Source organism: Thunnus albacares, chromosome 14 (assembly GCF_914725855.1).
Source record: "Thunnus albacares chromosome 14, fThuAlb1.1, whole genome shotgun sequence".
Classification (NCBI taxonomy): domain Eukaryota; kingdom Metazoa; phylum Chordata; class Actinopteri; order Scombriformes; family Scombridae; genus Thunnus; species Thunnus albacares.
Window position 1 is genome coordinate 1,362,678 of NC_058119.1, and position 5,586 is coordinate 1,368,263.

General features: G+C 41.7%; 1 long non-coding RNA gene across 1 annotated transcript; it reads left to right on the top strand.

The window, feature by feature from the left end:
* The first annotated feature begins 788 nt into the window (after window positions 1–788).
* LOC122997527 lies at window positions 789–3,561 on the top strand. The gene is made up of 3 exons (XR_006407226.1): window positions 789–888; window positions 1,129–1,322; window positions 3,482–3,561. It is a non-coding gene; the product is annotated as an uncharacterized LOC122997527 (long non-coding RNA).
* The last annotated feature ends 2,025 nt before the right edge of the window (window positions 3,562–5,586 follow it).

Below are 5,586 nucleotides of genomic sequence, written 5' to 3' on the forward strand. Positions count from 1 at the left end.
AATTAAAAAATAAATGAAAGCTTTTGGGTCTATAGCTGAAAGTTAGGTTGGGGTCCTTGTCAGGTTTGGGCAAACGGAAATGAGAACAGTGTTCATGTGTTGTGGTATGTTTCTTGATGACTGTATTTCACTGACCATTCTGAATAATAGAGGAGAAATTAGTTGCCAAAAATGTCTGTAAAATTCCATGGGCTATCTGTCTAAACCAGGTGATTTGTTATTAGGCATAAAGAGGGCTTTCCTGAGGTCTTCTGTAGTTATGGGTAGGTCCAATGAGTTGGCTTGTTCTATGGGTAATTTTGGTAATTGAATTTATGTAGGAAAGAGTGGATGTCTGAGGTATGTGACATATTCTCTGAATGGTAAAGTTTTTTGATAAAAGTCATGGAAGGTTTTGTTTATGTCCTCTGAGCTATATAATAGTTTCCCTTGTGGTTCTTTAATTGTTGTGTTTTTTCCTTGTTTTGCTTTAACTAATTGGTGAGGAATTTGCCTGTTTTGCCGTTCTCAAAGTAGTTCAGTCCTATCCTTAATATAATAATAATATGATGATATACATGGAGAGTAACTTGTTTCAATGAGGGATGTCCACTCTCCTGAAATGAAATTGTTGAATTGTAGATCTGTTAAGAGCGATTCATTTATTAGGTTGAAGCTGATTGTTCCATGATCAGAAATTATAATTGGATGAATTTCAGGAGATCAGGCTAGCTGTAGCATGAGACTCCTATGGAGGCAGCTTCACTCCCCTCTCTCCTCCCTGCTTCTGCTCTGTAGCCCCACCCCGTGCTTCACCTGCGTTCTTGTGAACGCGCGCAGCCGCTGTAAAGATTTCCCTCCTCGGAGTGCTGGGTTTTACAGCATTATTACAAAACACCATCATCACAGGTAAGAACTGCAAACAGTTGCTACAGTATGATAGAAATGATAGAGTAATGGAGGCAACATTTTGAAAAAACTAGTTAGCATTAGCTTAGCGTTACAGTGTGACAATGCAATCTACTGTATGTTGCTAGTAAGATAGGCTAATATAGGTCACTACATTTCATCTCATGGCTCAGTAACATCACTAAATGGCTAGTATAATATTTTTAGTATTATTTTTGTAACTTCATTCATCAATTAGAGTTTACACAAGGAAAGTTTGCCGACAAAGACTTCAGATGAGGAATTCATCACCCCTGTTGGACCTGAGGAGGGAGACGCCATGACAGAGGGACAAACTGTGGAGATTTGAACCAAACCAACCTTGTAACCAGTTGTTACAGTAAAACATATTCTGCCAATTCTTCAGTTCCTGACAGGATGTCTTCATCTCTGTAGTAAGTACACACTCAGTGTAGTTTATGTTGAAACTCGTATATACTGTATATGCTAAGATGCAATACATCATGGCAAGAGCTGACATCACGTCTACAGTAGAGCTAGCACAACTGTATATAAACACCACATAACAGGCTCCACTTTTCACAGCTGATATGGTGAACACAGTTTGTAAACATAGGTGAGGAAGTTACATTACATTCAATTAAACAGCTGTTCTGTTTTTACCTTCAACCTGCGTGTTCTCTGTGACTGGCAGCGTGTCCAGGTATGACGTTACTGTATGTGAAGTTTTTGAGCTGCAGGCAGCTGTGCAGCACAGGTCGGGTCTGTCTCTCCCACCACATGCCACACAGCCCTGCATGAGCTCCAGAAGTTTCTGCTTTGCACCAGACTTAAAACCGACACTTACTGTTTTAAAACACATCTGATAAAATTGAAGGGAGTGACACAAGCCGCACAAACTGTTGACTGACAAACCAGAGTCCTAGGGGAAAAGTGCCTAATTAGTGAATACTAAAACATTTTCAACTGTTGGACATGAAAAAATATAACTCATCGATCATGAATCGAATGTGACCTAATACTTGACAGTGACAACAGACTTGTGACTGAGTTTACTTGGCGTAGATGTGACCGATTGATTCTCATTACTAGAAGTAAAAAGTAAGTCACGTAGCTTAGCTTAGCCTGCTGCTGCTATAAACACACTACAAGTGTAACTGCACACAGTCCTGCATGAGCCCACTGATGAGTGTCTTCTGTGCACTGGTCTTTACCTGTCCAGGAGAAGAATGGCATCATTGAATCAAGCTTTAACCATCTGAAGTGACCCGTACACACATCTGCATTTGTAGAACAGCCAATAAGAACGCCCACTCTCTGAAATGACTTGTGACTGGCTTAAATCTCCTGGCCTGGGCTAGATTTTCTAAAGCTTAGATACAGAGCCAAGAGGAGGTGCAGAAATCTGGTGTTCTTTCAGACCACTTGAATTACAATATGCTGAAAGGCTATGATGGAATTTTTGCCCAATGACGCCAAAACTGCCTACCCCAGCTTTAAGTGGATCCCTGGATTGCCAGCAGCCACTAAGGCCCATATCCTGCATGTGCTGTCTCACATTATCAGAAGAATGCCATACTCTATGATTGTAAGTATTATATGAGCAGTCCAAGTTTGGGTTGAGGGTCGTGTTGAAATCCCCTCCATTTATGATAATTGAGTCTGAGAGTCCCTTAAGATGTGAAAATACTGTATGACAGAAATCTGAGTTGTCCTCCCTGGGTCCATAAATATTAGCTATTCTTATTTTAACATACCCAATATTACGATTAATCATAATAAATCGACCCTCTGGATCTGCTGTAGTGGTTTCATTTTGGAATGGAATGTTGTTGTTTATTAAGATAGCAACACTTCTTTTTTCATTAATATGATGCAGAGAAAATCAGATTAACCCTTGAGTTTAAGGCGTTGTGATGTTGTTCTTGTTGTAAACAGAAGCTGGGGTACATTCTGGTGAGATGATTACAGATTTGGGAGTGTTTTGCTGGTGAGCTAATGCCCCTAATGTTCCAGCTAATAAACCTGAGAGAAATCATTGATACTTGGATTTGGAGAATCATTATTGTGGTTGTCATCCTCCTGATGTGATGGACCCCCATATTGTACAGGTAAAAGTTGCTCTTTCATGATGCTATATGACAGTTGACACAGAAGACAAAACAAGTGATGAACCAAAAGGTTTGTGTGTGTGTGTGTGTGTGTGTGTGTGTGTGTACACGGGGATGGTGGGTGTAAACAGTTACAGAGGACAAGATGCACGTACATACGTTAGTGTGATTATTTACTAAAAGTCACACGTGCATACGTATGTGCGTCTGTGTGTAATTTGTACAGCTCAGCCATGCAGATGCATGTGCGTACACACGTCTGACTCCTAACACACAGTTGTGCATGTGCATGTATTTTTATGTGCGCATCCTACAACGTGTGACTCTTTTTTTTTTTTAATTGATTAAGTCACTCCTCTCTGTTATTAGATGCAAATTTTGGCTAATGTTACCATCACATCATGACAGTTTATAGTAATAGATTAGCAATCATAATGATGGTGGTTTGAATCCGCTGTCAACCATGTTTTCTTCATCCATAGAAAATTCCCATCATATTTGCCTGGTTAGTTTTCCATCATGCAACATGCAGAAGAGAAAAATTATCAACATCTCCCTCGAGGCAAGTCAGCTAACTTGTTTTTATCAAGTCAGGTAGGATTATTTAAACTCTTTTCAGCATTAATATATAATAAATGGAATGTTAATTTCAAAAAGAAAATGCAAATACTATGCCTCAAAAGGATAGGCTACATATGCAGTAAATAGGCCTACCTTGGTACCAACCTATAGACAGGCTGTAGGGTGTGGGTTACAAACCCGCACAGGGACTCTGCCATTCTTTACCACTGCTAGTGTTCTGGCCACTCCCATGTTGCTAGTCTCTGGCAGCGCCTCCACCAGGGCACAGTAGCCTGCTCCTCCTAGGCCCATACCAGCACGACCCCATACCAGCACCTCACTTTTTTGGGGGACTTGTATGTTGCACCGTCCAGTTGGCCGCACATACCTGAGCAACCTGTCCTCTTCCATGGTGGCCTCAACATGACGGCAGGTTGCAAAAGCATCCCTCCAAACTCTCTGGTTTTGCAACTGTTGTGGGCAGAAAGCAGACTTTGTGGGCCATTTAAAGAGAGCATCCCAGCAGGCAGTCACAACATTCATAGTGAGTGGGTGTGTGCAGTGTTCATCCTCAACTATCACAACTCCGTGCCCAGGTATCTTAATACCTTCTACCTCAAGATCTAACACAGCATAGCTAGTGTAAGGAATCTCAAGGCCATTGGCTGCCCACAACTGGAAAACTATAGGGGTCCTTCCAAGCTTAGCCTGTGTGAAATGTTTCTCAAATAGACTCGGTATCTAGCAGTCCTTGCAGCTCAACTCCCTCAATGGCTACTCCTATTGTTGGACATTGCCCGATAAATGCCTCAGTGGCCCTTGACTCATTTGGTGGATTAGCAACCCCTGCCCCTTGGACCTCAGCAGCAGGTACAGCTAGTTTAAAGCCGGTTGGGAGGCAGCTGGCCTCCTACAAAACCTGGCAATATGCCCTGCTTGTCTACATTGGCAACAGATAGGCCTACCTTGTTCATCCCAATCGTTAGCATAGGAGGATGGTCGCCATCACTCCCTCCTAGGCTGTGTTGAGGGCTGTGATTCAGCTATGGAGTGGTCTAATTTCCCTCATGATATTGGATTTTTTGCCGATATGTCGATATTTCCAACTCATTGTGACTGATTGCCAATGCCGATACAGATATATGCACATATTTTTTTCCAGCTGGCTGAGGAGACTATCGTGCATGCAAGCATAGAAGATAGAGGATGAACACTGCACACACCCACTCACTATGAATGTTGTGACTGCCGGTCCTTGGTCCCTCCTCCAGGTGCGTCATTGATTCCTTCGGCTGCAATCTCCTCTCCTACTGGTTTGCTACACAGTCTAACAAGTACAAGGCTAAACCAGGTGCAAATATTTAGTAATTAGTGGCAGGAAGTAAATATTCATTGATTCAGTCATGGCAGAATTCAAGCAATTCCAAACACAATCTGAAATCATGCAGCAAACAATAATAAAATATAAATATAAGGAATCAAATGGGGGGGGGGGGGGGTTGTTCAGGTCAATGGTGCTGACTGGCAGTAGAAAAAGATAAACGTCACCTGTGGGCCTCTAAGGCTTTAAGGCTGAAGGTTTGGTCTGGTTAGGGAACTAATGCTCAATACCCTTTATAATCCATACATGAGCTGATATCAGACACCCCTCAGTGGGTGCTTTAATCTGAAGCTTTTAGAGAGCCATAAGTACATGCTGAACATGGTTTCGGTCCCATGCCCTGCTGGAACAGTAGTACCAGCTTATATCCATAAAAGACCTGACTTCTGAGTTATTCTGCAGGGTTACTTTCAAAATGTAACCCTCTGCACACTGCTGATGACCTGTTTATAAGTGATCCCTGTCAGGTCAGTTTGTCTAGCAGTAGTATTGTGTAGTTTTATAAACTAATCAAGTATCTTTTTTAACGTAAAACCACCAGGTCCAAAGTGCTGTGGCTTGTCTATTAGTGGATTTCATACTGGATTCAGATGTTTAACACCCAACATAATTTAGAGTGTAGTCACACAATCATAATATAATAAA